Source organism: Thunnus albacares, chromosome 6 (genome assembly GCF_914725855.1).
Source record: "Thunnus albacares chromosome 6, fThuAlb1.1, whole genome shotgun sequence".
NCBI lineage: Eukaryota > Metazoa > Chordata > Actinopteri > Scombriformes > Scombridae > Thunnus > Thunnus albacares.
In genome coordinates this window covers 4,532,660-4,548,826 of record NC_058111.1, presented here as the reverse complement: position 1 = coordinate 4,548,826, position 16,167 = coordinate 4,532,660, and the positions used below count along the sequence as shown (strand labels likewise).

The 16,167-nt window shown below is 39.6% G+C and overlaps 1 long non-coding RNA gene across 1 annotated transcript; it reads left to right on the top strand.

Moving 5' to 3' along the window:
• The first annotated feature begins 1,984 nt into the window (after positions 1-1,984).
• LOC122984743 lies at positions 1,985-2,624 on the top strand. The gene is made up of 2 exons (XR_006403971.1): positions 1,985-2,388; positions 2,483-2,624. It is a non-coding gene; the product is annotated as an uncharacterized LOC122984743 (long non-coding RNA).
• The last annotated feature ends 13,543 nt before the right edge of the window (positions 2,625-16,167 follow it).

Here is a 16,167-nt window from a genome sequence, read left to right as displayed (position 1 = left end):
TGGAACACTCTCCCCTTGAATCATAGAACAAGAAAAAAGACTTACCTTCTTAATTTGGCTTTTAATTTGTATTTTGGCTATTTTTTTATTGGTATACACTGGAGTCCCTCAGGGTTGTGTGCTCAGCCTCCTCCTATTCAATGCAACCCCCGACATGGAGAGAACTCTGTTGTGAAGTTTGCGGATGACACCATCATCATCATCGGCCGGATTTCAAACAACGAAGAGGGTTCATATCAGGAGGAAATCAACAGTCTTGCAGAGAACAACCTACTGCTCAACGTCAACAAAACCATGGAGTTGATTGTCAATTTTGGAAAAAAAGGAGGCAAACACACACCCCTGCACAGCAGTGGAGCTGAGGTGGAGCAGGTGAACAGTTTTAAGTTTCTGGGTATCAGCATCACGGAGAACCTGTCATGGACATCAGTAAAAAAAAAAAAAAAAGCTCAGAAACGACTGTACTTCTTGTGAACTTTTACAGAGGAGCAATAGAAAGCATCCTGACTGGAAACATCACAAATTGGCATGGGATGTGTAAAGCTCAAGACAGGAAGGCTCTGCAGCGAGTGATTAAAACCACCCAGAACATCACTGGTACCCATCAACCGAGCATCAGTGATATCAGTGAGGTGAGGAGCCTGCAGAGCCCAGAGGATACTAAAAGACAAAACCCACCCAAACCACAGCCTGTTCACCCTGCTGCTGTCTCACAAGAGATACAGAAGTATCTGCTGTCATACTACCAGACTACAGAGCAGCTTCTTTCCTCAGGCTGTGAGACTCCTCCATTCATCCTCTGCACTCCAATATAAAAAATGTTTTATTTTTATGACTTATTATTAATCCATTTATATAATTTTTGTTTTTGTGAGTAGCATTAAGGGACTACAAACTACAATCATGTGTTGTAAAATGATAATAAATGAATCTTGAATCATTGTTAATGTTTTATTGTGTTGTGATTAAACTGCTTTTATTTGTTTGTTTGTTTGTTTTTCTCTCACTTTTTGCTATTGTTTATTTTGTCTCTTTTAATTATTGCTATTCTTTATTTTCATCTCATCTTGTTAAGCACTTCAGGCTGCATCTTTGCATGAAAGGTGCTATACAAATAAAGATATTATTATTATTATTATTATTATTATTGTTCTCCATCTGTCCTGTTCTTGTCACCATGTTAGAAATCCTTGTATTGTCTTTTGCAGGAACAAATTCATTGGCTCTGTACTACAGTTCATTGGATTTGAAATGAAGTGGTGGTTAAAAGGTTAAAGTGCTGACTTTACACCCCATTTATACCTGGCATTAAAAGGTGGTCTGTATCTGGATATGTTATCTGGATGAGGAAAAACACATTAATGTGATCACGATGCAATCGGATTGGCCAGACCACATTTGGAGATGGTCAGGCTGGTATTGTAATCTCAGCCAGGTGTAAATACAATCTGTACAGTGTGATCACATTCATAAGAAAAACACTGGCCCATCAAGTTGAAAGGTCACCTAGCTCTGCCTCTTCCTGCCAGCTAAAGCAAACCCTGCAAAAACTACAAGCAGTGGTAGCGGCCAGAAGCGTTCCCTCACAAAAATTATTTAGAAATGAATGACGTCCATCAGTGGCAGCAGTTTCCTTGACCTGCGATGCGACATGTCATCCGCCAGCTTCCCCCATCACAACTGAGAAATGAGAACACATTTTAATTCCAGGTGTAAATGCAAAGATCCATGATTCCAGATACAGATTACATGGAAATACCAGGTGTGAATGGAGCCTTAATCAGAGGGTGTTCACATCCATATTGGGTGATGTGTAGGAACTGTTGACCTTTTTATACAGGATGCTTTCAGCCACAGCACTGATTCATTTTAAAGGCCCATCTAGGAATGGGATTACCAACTAGCTAGATATGAATGATGTGGTATGCGGTTCATTCTATATACTTCTCACTATAAATATGAATATCAAAAAACCTGTGGTCATGCAAGAAAACATGACATTAATTCATCTCACGTTAATTTTCACACATTACACTAATCAAAACAATGACAAAACCCTGAAAACCATGCATGAGTGAAGCCATTATGCTACCTCTGTAGACTGCTATATTAATTCAAATAGAACTGTAACTGTCATGGCCCTGGCTGTGCCTCTAGTGTCGCCCTTTGTGTTTCCCGTGTTTTCCCTTTTCCTTGTGTTTCTTGTCCTGTTTGTCTCCTCATGTGTTCTTGTTTGTGAGTGGCAGGCGTGGCTCCTCCTTCCTCTGGCTTCTCCCTGATTACTCCTGATGCACGGCATCTGCTCTCATCAGCGCACCTGCCATCCATCATCCCATCTTCCCCGGATTACCAGCCACTCTTCGCCAGATCGTTCAGTCAGCTACATTGGTAGCGGTCACATGCTCTCAGCCGCTCAGTCTTTATGTGAGTTATTTCCTCGTGTTCTATACTTTGTGTACTAATGTTCTCCTCTGCTCTCAAGGTCATCACCATCTGGTTACCTCGGCCTGTCTGCCAATCAGCCTGCTGCCCACACCACTCTCCTGTTAGACCGACTCCGTCACCGTTCCCCTACCTGCTCACCTGCCTCATCCCCTCTGTTGCAATAAATCTCTTTCTACATATACTATTGAACTGTCTCCTGGTCTGCATTTGGGTCCACTCACACCACAGATCATAACAGTAACTGGACAACTGAAAAACCCCAAGCACCTCCAGCTACTAGGGCATCAAAATGAATCGTGACTGGATCGTGAAAGTCGGTATTTTAAATCACTTTAAATCACTCCTCACTCTCAAGACTAACACTTATTACAATTTTCTCTGTTGAATCATCACTAGGCAAGCAAAACAATTCACATTTACTCCCAACTATCTCTACGCCCAGTCAGTTAGATTTAAAATCACCCTTCACATGCCCTTACTGCAAGTCAGCACTTAAAATCCCCCTGATACAGCAGGACAAAGGAGATTATATGTCACAACATATAAAATGTATAAGTTTGTAAATTTGCAACTAGCTCAGTGTCCGCTCATTTATTTCCAGGTCAGGTTAACAACAGAGCGAGGATACGTCCTATATCATAGCAGCTTCCATCAGTTATTCCGGGGGGATCTCTATACGCTGCTCGGGCCAGATGGGAGATGCTCCCTCTGCAGTCTGTCCTGAGTCGGCCCCCAGTGGTCTCCTCCCTGTAGGGTCGAGCCCTGAAAATCTCCAAAGGGAGGCCTACCAGGTGCTCAGATCACCTCAGCTGGCTTCTCTCAGCGTGGAGGAGCAGCTGGTAGACGTCGAGGTCGTCCTGCATCGATCAGCCCCTCACTGTATTTCACAGCGTCAATAATTTTTATTTTATTTTGCTTACACTATTTTTTAACTATTTATTTTCCTCTCTATACTGGGTATTGTGGGCACAAAAACTTATTTTGGAATAATCTTATTTTATGTTTATACATTATGGAGGTTTTCAGATTAGCGATAGATTTTTACTTCAGTTTTGAGATCCCTTTTTATGTGTGTAAACCAAGCATATAGCAAACAAGCTACTTTATTCTTGTAACACTTTTAAAGACACTTTTATAAAGTGCTCTACAGGAAGGAGAGAAAGGAAAGAGATAGAGAAGATGACATATAAAACAAGCACAATTATGTGTCATCCCACAACATAAAAGGTATAAAATCAGGAACAGAAAAAAGCATTTTGCTTGTCAGAGATATGGACTGATATGACTTCTATGAGACTTTGTGGGAGGCTGTTCCGGTGTCGAGGAACAACAACATTAAAAGCACAATCCAGAAGTCCTGAAGATCTGAGGCTGCTACCAGAGATTAGAGAACACGACCTCTGTAAGCACAGAAGTGCCTTAACATGTGTCTTGTTTGTCAAGAGTAAAGATTTAAAATCAATGTTAAAAGTGACAGAAAGCCAATGAAGTGAAGCTTAAACCTGATGTAATGCATGATTTTTGTTAAAAACATTGCTGCAGAGTTCTGGACCCGTCACAGTCGAGGTAGGAAAGATTTGATGAGGCAACTGAACAAAATATGGATGATTTTTTTCCCCAAATCTTTAGTAGAGGTAGTAGAGGTCTGATTTTTCCAATATTCTTTCGCTGGAAAAATGAACCAGTGATATGACATGAAGCTCAAATGTAGGTTGATTGTTATGCAGACTAAAAGGGAGATACAGCTGTGTGTCATCAGCACAACACTAATAGGCAATATCAAAGTAATAAATTATGTAGTCAAGAGCAGCATGTACACAGAGAGCATGACGGGACCCAGAATTGAGCCTTCTCATTATGATTATAGATGGAAAAATATGGATATAAGTGTCAAATATGAGTTTCAAACACTCACAGCACCTATTTTTAGACAGAACTGTCCTTTAAATATCAGTTGACAGCGGTCTGCCCCTCTACTGTTGAGAAAAAACAAAAAGATTTGTGCTTTAATCTAATTTTATTTGGGTTTAAACATAATAAAAATGTTGTACTTATGCTTCTTGCTCTTTGTTGGACCCTCTCGCTGGATTTGTTTATGTTTTGATTTAATTGTCTGACATTTTGACAGGTTCTAATTTTTGATCACTCTCCAGCTTTAATACAATAACTCTGAGGAGATGACAGCTAAATGTGAGATTTAAATTAATTTTAGGGGGATGTAAGATTTGTTTGCTCAATCAAAAAGATAAGTTTTTGTTTTTTCATCGATCCTGCTGGGAAATAGAAAAAAATGGAAATATAAGCACACATACAGAGATAAGAGGTGACAGTTATACTCTGCAAGGAATAAATCAGAAATCAAATGTAGGGATTATGTAAACAAAGTAGAAGTTATTACATATTTCACATAACTTGTTTTTATTTGGACAAATATTTTATAGTATTTCACAATTTATATTCCCCCCATTTCATCCCATTTACTTCTGCTTGCAGAGATCAACTTCATCAGCACACACTCACATAAACATTCACACAGTAACCAGTAACACTCTGTAATAAATAGATTTGTTAAGCATATGTATGAGGCACACAGAAGCTCGCACACACATCACAGAAATCACTGATTCACTGGTTCGAACAAATAGCACACACAGTCATGAACAACTAACTCACACTCACACATACACTCCGATTAAGTGAACACAGAGGTCAGTAGAGGTCAGTGGAGCGCCTGTTAATGTGACTTGCTGTTGTTTTGCTTCAACTGTTCCTGTGAACACCGTGTTTTACAAGCTGCCAGGTCACAGTCGAAGAAGCTGGACGACAGAAACTTTGTCTGGAAAAGAGTATAGTTAATGTAGGCAAAATGAAAAAATGACTTTTATGAACTGAGCATCAAATATCACACTCAAACCGCAACATGAAGTGTTGTCTCTGGAGATAGAGTAGAGCCATTTGACAACAAAATCACATGTCAAAAAGGTCAAACATGAGTCAGTGGCGTAGGCAGAAATTGTATTTTGGGTGCAAATATGAAAGTGGACAACACAAACAGACAAACTGAAAAGTTTACTTTGTAATGTAACTGCATCATAAAGGCAACAACAGCATAACACTGCCTATCCAACATGCTCAACCAACAGAGCATCAGTCTATAAAGGCTGTACACAACTGTATAGACAATAAGTGGTCTTTTATAGTCTATCCAGCCTTAAATACAGTATATTTGCACTGACAAGACCGGCTTCACATCAGCTCTACAGTATACGGCGCTCTTAATTAACAGTTTTATTGTACAAAGTAGCAACTAAACATAAACCAGACAGCAAAGAAGGTGTTAGCTTACAGAAACCACACATGTAGCATGTCCGTCATGCATGGAATGTAAGAAAACATTACCGCAAGGGCTGCAACTAACGATTATTTTTGTTATCGATTAATCTGTCAATTATTTTCTTGATTAATTGATTAGTGCTTTGTTCTATAAAGGATTGGCCAGGCTCGCCTTAGACCAGCCTTGAGTTATGCTGCTATAGGCCTAGACTGCCAGGGGACTTCCCATGATTTACTAACGATTCATCAACTAATCGTTGCCACTCTAAACTCAAGTAAACCTTGATGAAGATTGGAGGTTTGGGGGAAAATGTGTCAAAATGTAATTAAAATCAATTTCTTTTTAATGGTTTAGTCAGTGTTATGAGAAAGTGAAATAAGTACAAAAAATGTATAATAGATATATTCTCTCTCCGTGTCCACTTATATAATATAAATTCTATATTCTATCAGGGAAGTTAGATAGGAAGAAATGTAACTCAATTAAATGGTAAGTAAATCAATTAGGTAACGAGACAAAATATGAGTAAAGATAGTGTCTTATAAATGAACCATCCCTGACTCTAATAACGTGTAGGCTTATAATACAAACGAAGAGTCAACAAGCAGTGCAATTAAAACTAATTATTTAACTTGTCTTTTACCTCAAATCAATCACAGCACATCACCTCTTCATCACTCTGAAATGTGCTGAACCGAAACACGCTGATGACATCCAACAGTGGAAAAGTGTTTTGGGGGAGAATTTGTCTTTTAATTGTCGGAGCTGATGTACATCTGTTACTGTCACATGTGATAACTGCCTCAATGCTGTAGAATTATTAATGAAGACGTTTGCAACTCATAATCCTCCATATTACACTCATCAGCGCTCACATCCAGCTGATGGAGTGTATTCAGGTGTCCCTTTAAGCGAATCCCCCCAATACTCTGTGTGTGTGTGTGTGTGTGTGTGTGTGTGTGTGAGCAGGTGTCAGCTCTCATTGATGTGGACACTCCTCATCGTTTCCTCTCGGGAGCCTGAGTGAGCGGTAATTTTCCCCTCCAACCTTCTCTCTTTCTCTCTGTCTTTGCTGTTCATTTGCTATGTCCCTCGCCCTTTGTCCCTGCAGTTCAATAGCTCTTTTCTCTCCTATTATATATTTTGGTCGCTCATTCTTTCACTCTGTTCGACGACTGTCCGTCTCTCGCCTACGGTCTCTCTGTAGTCAATTTATCTTTATTTTCTCTCTCTCTCTCTCTCTGTTCTGATTGACTCTTATCAAGACCTATTAGGATGCTTCGGGCAACACAAACACACACACACACACACACACTAGCTGACGTATTTCAGCCAATCACAGAGCGCCTGGGGTGGCTGTGACTCATAGTCACTCAGTTTACGGGATTGAGTCGACAGCAATTTACTGCCGATGTGTTTGTGCCTCCTTTGTGTGTGTGTGTGTGTATGTGGGGAGGGTCGGGGGGGTGGGGGCTAATTGCTGATATGGTCGGGGACTTCCATTGTGACTTGCAGTCAGTAGGTGAGAAAAGTGAGGTTGGATTTAACCCAGAAAGTCTTTCCTCGTGGCAAAGTCGAATTCTGCTGCGCTGTTTGGGGAACATTTTTATCATATAAGCGTGTCACCCGCAGTCTACAGCAGTCATATCACATTAGCAACATGCTAGCAACACATTAGCAACACAACAGTAACTGTTCACAATGGTCTCGGTGAGTTGTGTTTAGTCGTACGTTCAAAGCTCTGGAAAAAAACAGAGTGGACTGAAAGAATTATCTTCAAAGTAAAACATTATGTTGCAAATGCTGGGACTACATTGTTTAGCTAAATGAATGTGCTTCCCAAAGGAAATCTGGTTTGTAGTGAGGCATTAAAGACTACACACCTCAAAAAAATACAAGAACACAAGAAATAATGATGAACATCAAACAGCACAAAGAGTAAACATAAAAGCTCGATCAGGTAAAGAAGATGGCACAATGAAAAGTGAGTTTTTTAAGGAGATTTTAAAGAGAATTATTAATGTTTGGAGTTCTTTTACAATATTCTTTGTGATTTGCAGCACATTGAAAACACATTACTGTACTTTACTCATTGAAATGACAGTTTATCTATCTATCTATCCTTACAAGACTGCCTAACAGCTATCAAGAACTGGATGTCTGGATGACAACTTCCTCCAACTTAACCCTGACAAAACAGAAGTCCTTATTATCGGCCCTGAGAGCTTTTCTGTAAAAGTACAGCAGTGTATCGGTCCATTAGCAGTAAATGTCAAGCAAGCCTCACAAAACTTGGGAATCCTCTTTGACCGTCACATGAACTTTGAGTGTCACATAAAGAAAGTGGTCCAATCCTGTTTCTTCCACCAAAGGAACATTGCAAAAAAAATCAAAGCCATATTATCCAATAAAGATCTGGAAAAAAAATAATTCATGTGTCCTCCCGTCTCTGTTCACAACCCTGAGTCGTTCCTCTGTGTCTCGCCTCCAGTTGGTACAAAATGCAGCAGCCAGACTGCTAACTGATACACAGCGTAGGGCGCACATCTCACCAGTGTTGGTCAACCTACATTGGCTACAAATAGACTGTAGAATTGATTTTAAAGTTCTTTTAATTACCTATAAGGTGCTACATGGACTGGCCCCAACCTATATATCTGAATTACTGAAAATGTGATCGCTGTTATTAGTCTTTGGAGCCGTAATGAAGGAACATGTCACCCACAGTGCAGTGGTGTGACTCACTGATGTGTTTTAATAGATTTTGGACAACAACAGAGGAATTAGATATATCAGGCTTTTGATACACACACAATACTTGCAAGTAGATCAGTTCATTGTTGGTTTTTGTTGAAAATTAGAAAAATATAGAAAATCAGCAGCCATATCCTTATAGAGAGAGAAATGAGGAGATGAGAGGAGAAAAGGCAAAGGAGGAGTGGAGAGAAAAGAAGAAAGCCAAATCAAAAACAAAAAGACCAAAAGGTGAAGTGTTGCCGGTGCCAATTCAGGGGGAAGAAAAGAAAGCAAAAAGATGAGGGGAAGGAGGGAGCGGAGGAGGTGAGAGAAAAGAGGAGATGAGGTGAGGAGTCAGCAGAAGACAGAGGGAAGGGAGGCGTTGGTGTCATGTTGGGAGGATCAGTCTGGCGCTCCTTTGAAGTCAGCAATGAGAACACACACACATACACACCTACCCTGCAGAGGGATGTGACCTGTGGATTCAAAACTACACAAACAGGAAGTCACCCATCAGAGAGCTCAATCTCACAGGGAGATCTCACATTGTTTATTACCTGCAGTGGATGAGGATTTTGGATTAGCTGCCAAACTTCCATCTTCCTGCCTCAGGCTTCTCCGACTTACAATGTGTTCACAGATACAGCCATACGGAAGTTGACAGTAAGGCTGTAGTCTCCCGGTTGATTAGTTGGTCGATATGCTCTTGTCCAACCAAATTCTCATTGGTTGGACCCATTCCAGGCGCTGCGTCCGGGGCTTCCAACCTCCAAAGGTTTACCTCATCTCCTCTTTTCTCTCACCTCTTCCGCTCCCTCCTTCCCCTTAACCACTCACCATAAAACAGAAAAGAAAGATATCGCTGCTGAACACCCAGCGGCAGGCCGAGGAGACACCCACCGACCAGGGTGAGTCTGAGACCAGGAGAGGCTTTGTGTGGGCTCGTCAGGCTCTGAGATCATGTTATCTTTCCACCCTCTGCTTAGAAGTGGTGAGTTTACAGCTCATAGCAACTTAATACAATATAGTCTCTGACTTTTATTTGATATCTAGTGTTGGTTTCACTAACTAAGACCACGCCATTTGTGTATAGTTTTAAATGGTTCATTTTGGATTGGCAAGAAGATTCAGGAAGTGGATGAATGGTGGCTGGTTGGAGTTGAGTTGAGGCTGGAAGAGGCGCAGGTGATTTGGATTAACAAGGCACAGATGTTTTGAAGGGAGCAGGGCGTGGTCTTGTTCTTGAACTTAGTTATGATAATAAATACATAAAAAATGTTGCTGACACTAGATATCACCTGCTAACAACGTAGCGTGCTAACTATGCTAGGGCTAACTTGGCTTGTTTACTTTTCCCCCCATCAACCAATCTATTGGTTTAAGATAGGTATGATTTCAGTCAACTGAGATTTTCTTTGGTTGACTACAGCCCTAGTCTACACTCTCTGGTCTTGTGAATCTGTAGTTCTGTGTGTGTTGTGTTGAGCTCATTAACATACTCTCCTCTCACTGGACTGTTATTTTCTGACGTTGCTGCCGCACTAATAAACTAACAATAACAACGGGCTGAAAATAACTTTCTCAGTGAACACATTACCTTGTGTCAAAAAATACTTCCACAAGGGATCCACAAAGGAGACAACGTCTCTATCAGAGCTGTGATGAATGAGGACAAATGAAGACCTCCACCTCCGATGCAACATGTTCCCCTGAGTCATCCTCAGTTGTCTCTGCAGTGTCCTTCTGTCTCTGATGAAAGAAAACCGGTTTGTGGTTTAGCTTCTCTCCCGTGTTCCTGTTTATAGTTTACTTTCATACATCTGCTTTATTTGACTGCTTCCTATTTAGACACTAACATCATTATAGATTAATATTTCCCCACATTTGAAAGGTAGTTCAATTTTCCAATAAAAAAATGACAGCCCCATTAGCTAAAAGCGTGCATCGAATCTGTATTGCAACCAGGTGCTGTTTGTATATTATATGATGATGTATATGCAGCATTGATCACTGACATGGTGGTAAGGTATTGCTAGTTTTACAAATTAAATTACAAACCAATTAAACCTCTGGATGCATCATTTTTTTGTGAGTGAACAGTCTCAGTGATCCTCTTCACATTTCACTGTGAAAAGGTTGAACTCAGCCTGAGGCACCAACACTTTCAGGGTTACAGGTTCAGTTCTCTGTGTGGTTCAATGGATAAATCAAAGACCTACCGACTTATTTCACTGTTTTTATTCAATTCAGTAACTCTTTATTACAATTCTGGTGCAGCATAAAAACATGGGAGAAATATACTGTATATACAACAGCAACAAAAACACTATAAACAACAAGCAATAGCAAACTTCAAGTTTACAAAGTGCAATGAGTAAAAAAGTGCAAGTAGTAGAATGTACTAGTGCAACAATAAAAGGTGGACTAGAGTTAATGGTTGATGGCAGCAATTGCCTTTGGAATGAAGGAGCCTTGAGCACTGGAGCTCCTGAGTCTAGACACTGTGTACCTCTGCCCAGAGGGCAGAAGGTTGAACTCCTGGTATAAGGAGGGTCTGTTAAACAGAGTGCAGAGACTGAGCTGAGACACCCCTGTAATCTTAGAGCAGGTGTTCACCACTCTGTAGCTTTGTCTAACTCTTCATGTTAAGATTCCCAAACCAGCAGATCAGCACAAAAGTTACAATTGATTCAATAAAAGATCTATTAAACAGAGTCATATGTGTTTTGTCCAGTTTAAAAGAGTTTAGCTTCCTCAGTAAAAACAGTCTTTGTTGTTCTCTGGAGTGGATGGCGTTTATGTTGTCACTGATGATGGGATCCATGCTAAAAACATGTGTTCATATAGTTTTGCCATGTTTTTTGAATAAAAATGACAACCACTTGACATATATAAATGTTATGGCTCATGATATGGGTTGATATATTCATACATACTGTATGTGATGACATTTGTTGAAAAGATTCATCAAACTAATGTGTCTTCAGATCAGAAACCTCACTCAGGACATAAAAAATCTTCTGAAATATGAAAGGTTAAAAGTATGTACCAGGGAAGTAACACTTTATTTGTCCTCATGTTGGAGATGTGTATGATGCATAAAATGTAAACAGTATAGGTGAAGGTGTTTTCAAACCTGCGCTGTTTAGTCCAGTTGAACTCTAGTTGGTTTTCCTCCTTGGTACACAGCAGTCGTACATCACAATCACACCATGACCCTTTACAGGAAGTGGTCTGGATATCAACAAATACCAATTGTGTCGTTGTCATATAGCAACTTACCTAACAGAAATATGCACTTATCCAGTACACAGGAGCTTCTTGCTGCGTTTATTGTCCCGCTACCGCTCCGGATACATGTAACCAATGAGAGAAGGGAATGTTGTCACCTGGCTTGTAGTGATGCTTTTTGGTTCTCTTGGTTTTTTGTATCTGTGTGAAAAGTTTACCAACTCATCCACTGATTCAGACCAGAGCAAAGAAACTATCACTTTGAATTTTGTTCAGAAAATGTAGGTCAGTTAGGTTGGTTGAGTTGTTAGGCTTTGCCCACAAGATATGAATGTTGAGTGTATTGATGTTTATGATGTTGAAGAGCCAAGACAAACCACATTAAAAGCTTTAAAAATGGTTTTGACAAAAAAAACAACCCCTCTAGTTCCACTCACTAGCTTTTTCTGATACTGAAACTTTCAACAACACTTTCTATTTCATCATAAAAAGCTAAAAATAAATCAAAGATTGGGTAAGTTGACCATGAGTTAATTTTTTTTGTCAATCTACTATTTCCAAGAATGAATGTTCATGCTTAACTTAAATAAATAAATAATATTATGTAATTCATATCACACATTTTTGGTGTGTATGTTTAATGAGTGTATTAAGGGGCTCTGCAGAAGTCTTGAGCATTTTCGGAGATATTCTAAAAATTTTGAGCTTTTACATATTGCGTTCTCAGATCTGGTGTTTTGCTAAAATATTAAGAGCAGAGAAGGTTCATTTCTAGGTAAAACAGACGGAGGGATTGATGTGTTGATGAGAAAATTCTGTCTCATTGAGCTGAGAGAAGTTTGAAAATAAATCACCAGAATTAGATCAGAAAGAGTTTTGATGAGCAACATTTTTCAAAAGCCTGACTCTGCAACTTTTTTGGAAAGTGACAAGTGTTGGTCTCACACTTTGTACCAAAAGTTTCTTTTTGGTCGTGTTCATTGGTGTGACTTTGCTGTGGCCTTGTTTACTATGTTCACTTCACAGGAGTTTCAGCAGAATTTCTACTAAAACAAACAGCTATCTTCAATTTGGGGATGCATAAGACTGACAGCCGAAGCATTTTCACAGAATTTATAATGGATCATCAACTTAAAATAGGAACTTCTGAGGAGTTAAAGGCACGTGAGTGTGTAGGCTTAATTGCTCTGTCTGTTCTGGATTGCACTTTGCTGCATTAATTGCCTTTTTGTGGACTTATTCCCTGAGCTGCTTTAAGTGCCCTTTGTCACTTTAAATGTCCTGTGCTGCCTTGAGTGCTCTGCTGAATATAAAAAAAAAGGCTTTTGCTAATCTCAGAGTAATATTGAATAATGGCATGAATAGCTGCGTGTGTGTGCGTGTGTGTGGCAGGTTTCGGCATCTTGCAGATTACAGCGGAGCTTGCAGGTGTTTGAAGTTTGAATCATCTGACCGTGTTTGAAGATCAGTTCAAGGATGAATTCTTAAACACTCCTGGGTATTAATTCCCCAGTTCTCAGTTCGAGATGCTTAATAGAACCTTTCTTCCAGTCTAAAGTCATCTTGTTCTGAGGGTCAAAGAACATTAAAGAAAGAAAGAAAAAGCCTGTTTGACTTTTACAGACCTTCATTTTAAGTTTTAACAGTATTCAATAAAATGAGCCAATATAAACAAAGTGTTGGCCAGACTTCTGATTGAAAAGCCTTTAAATGGTTTGTTTGTATTTGCTAAAAGTTGACATATTTTTAACATATGGTGCCTGAAGCTGAGCCGAGTTTAAGCTGTCGAAGCTAAAGGAAGGCGTACAATGCATCGATTTTCTCTTCCTATTGAAGTATCAGAGGACAAACAGGCTCTAACAGAAGCTCCTTTTCTTAAACCGGTGTTTGTATTTTAAAGGACAGGTTCAGATTTTAAAGACACTATTCATAAGCATATATGCACGTTAAAAGAGATAACTCTCCTCTCCATACTGCACACCGTCTGTCTCTGACCTCATACTCTGCTATTTTTACATGAATGGTCTATTTTTTGCTGGAGCAGCTTGTGTCTCTTAAGTGTGAAATTCACTCATAAAAGTATATTCATGCTTATATTTATTGGCAGGTGACTTAAAAGTCAACTGCTCTTTAAATGTTAAAGTTTAAAGAGATAAAGATGTGATTTCAATATGCTTGCAAAACATGAAACACGTCAGCAAAATGACTGTAAACAATATTGGAAATGAGTCACTCTACTACTGAAATGTTTCCAGTGGACATTGAAACCACAGCAGCTACTGTTCAGTGTTATGGTGTCTGATAAGCCCTTCAAACTCATGGCCTTCTTCCAAATTTACAATCTTTTCAGTACGTTATTCCCTGTTTGTGTTTATAACCTCCACATAGCTCTGCATGGAACAACATTTTGTTTGAAAAGCGCTGTAACTCTGCAAAATAAACCAACTCGATTTGGATGACTCAGACTTCTGAAGCCTCATAACAGGACTGTGGATTTTGTTCCTCATCTCTTACAGCTGAGTCATGCTGGGAAGGACTTCTTCAATAAACCTTTTCTTCTGTTGTAAATAGTTCTGTCTTATAACCAATACAATGTCATCAAACCATTTCTTTTAACTAGGAGCACAAGAAACTATCAATATATCCATATCTAAACACCAAAAACCACTTTAAACCAAAGTTATATCTTAAAGTAGTTAAACAGTAAGCAGTAATATCACATCACAGTTTACAGACCGACTTCCTGTTTCAACTTTGACCCACCATACTCAGTTTTCCTTTCCAATGAGCAATTACTGCTGAAAGTAGCACAGTTAGTGATTTTATTGGTGAAGTCGTCCTTTATCAAAAGCCCTAATTATCCCAGAGATATTCTCTAAAAATCATTATAAGATAAAACATCTCTATGATAAAGTTCAGACATTTTGATGATTTTGAAGAAGTAGAGTTTTACATCCTGAAGTCGTTCTACTTTTTAAGAGCACTCTGTAGTTATAGTGTAGTTATTTTCAAATTGTCACCAAATCTAATTAAAAAAACCATAACCAACAGTGCATTAACCCATCTCTCAATACTTCTGGACTTCCTACCATGTCTCTCAGCTCCAAGTCCATTGGTTTCTATTGACGAAGTAAAACTTTAAACACTGCTTGTGTTTCATTAGTAATATCCTAAAGCAGGAAAACATTTTCCAAAGAGGAGGACATAGCACATTTTTTGGGGACTGTTTTCAGCGGTGGATGAATCCACATTTAGTGCTTTAGTGAGCAGCCTACTTGTGGCAGTGGGATTATGTGTGTGTGTGTGTGTGTGTTAGGTCAGCACATAGGAATAAGGTGTATCAGGCTCTGATACACACACAATACATGTTAATGGGATTAGAAGGCGATTCATTGTTGTTTTTGGTGTTTTCATTGGATTTGTTGACTGTAAGATCATGTTACACATCATTTACTTGTTCTTTAAGTTAGATTTTGTAATAGCTTGATTATTTTAGAGGTTACAAGGCAAATAAACATGGTGATTTGTGTGCTTGAGTGTTGTAGTTCTGTATAACAGGAATACATTTAAGTCATATCCATGGAAATTTGACAGTTTCCATCACCCCTCGTCTCCATCACTTCTTTTTTTCATCCTGTGTGCATCCTCCTCCTGATGTTCTCCTCCTCCCAACCTCCCATCCATCCATCCATCCATCCATCTGTCCTTTCATTTCTCCATCCCCGCTTATATTTAGTTCTCTCCTCTCCTCAGCTTTCCTCTCATTCATCCCCGTGCCCGTTTTTCCTCCCTCCTTCTCTGCCTCTATCCACTTTTAACCACTTCACTCTCCCATCTGCTCCTCCTTCCCTCCTGCCATATATCTGTCCATTTAATCCAGCACGCTTTGAAGAGGCCTGTCAGTCAGAAATGACAAGCAACTCCCCCCCCTCCTCTCTCCCCTTCGTCCCCTGACACATAAACACACACGTTTTCCCTCTCTGAATTCAACACATTCCCTCTCCGTCATGTCTCGTGCTGCCACCCCTTCTTCTTCTTCTTCTTCTTCTCTTCCTTTTCACATCTCTTTCTTTTTTTTCACTTATTGAATTCTTTCTCGCTCCTCGCTGCTTCTCTCTCTCCTTCTTTAGGCCTCTATTGCTCTCTATCTCTCTGTTGTTGGACAAAAGTCACCTTTCCTGTCAGGAGGCTGTGTGTGTGTGTGTGTGTGTGTGTGTGTAGGTCTGTGTGTGTGTGTGTGTGTGTGTGTGTAATAAGCACACTTCCTCACCTTAATGTTGTTATCGGACTAGTGACAGCTCTAATTCTCTATTCTTTCTCTTCCAGTCTCTCTCTCTCTCTCTCACACACACACACACACACACACACACACACACACAGGGCAGACCTACTAACCATAGTGAGAGTTGAGAACAATCCAT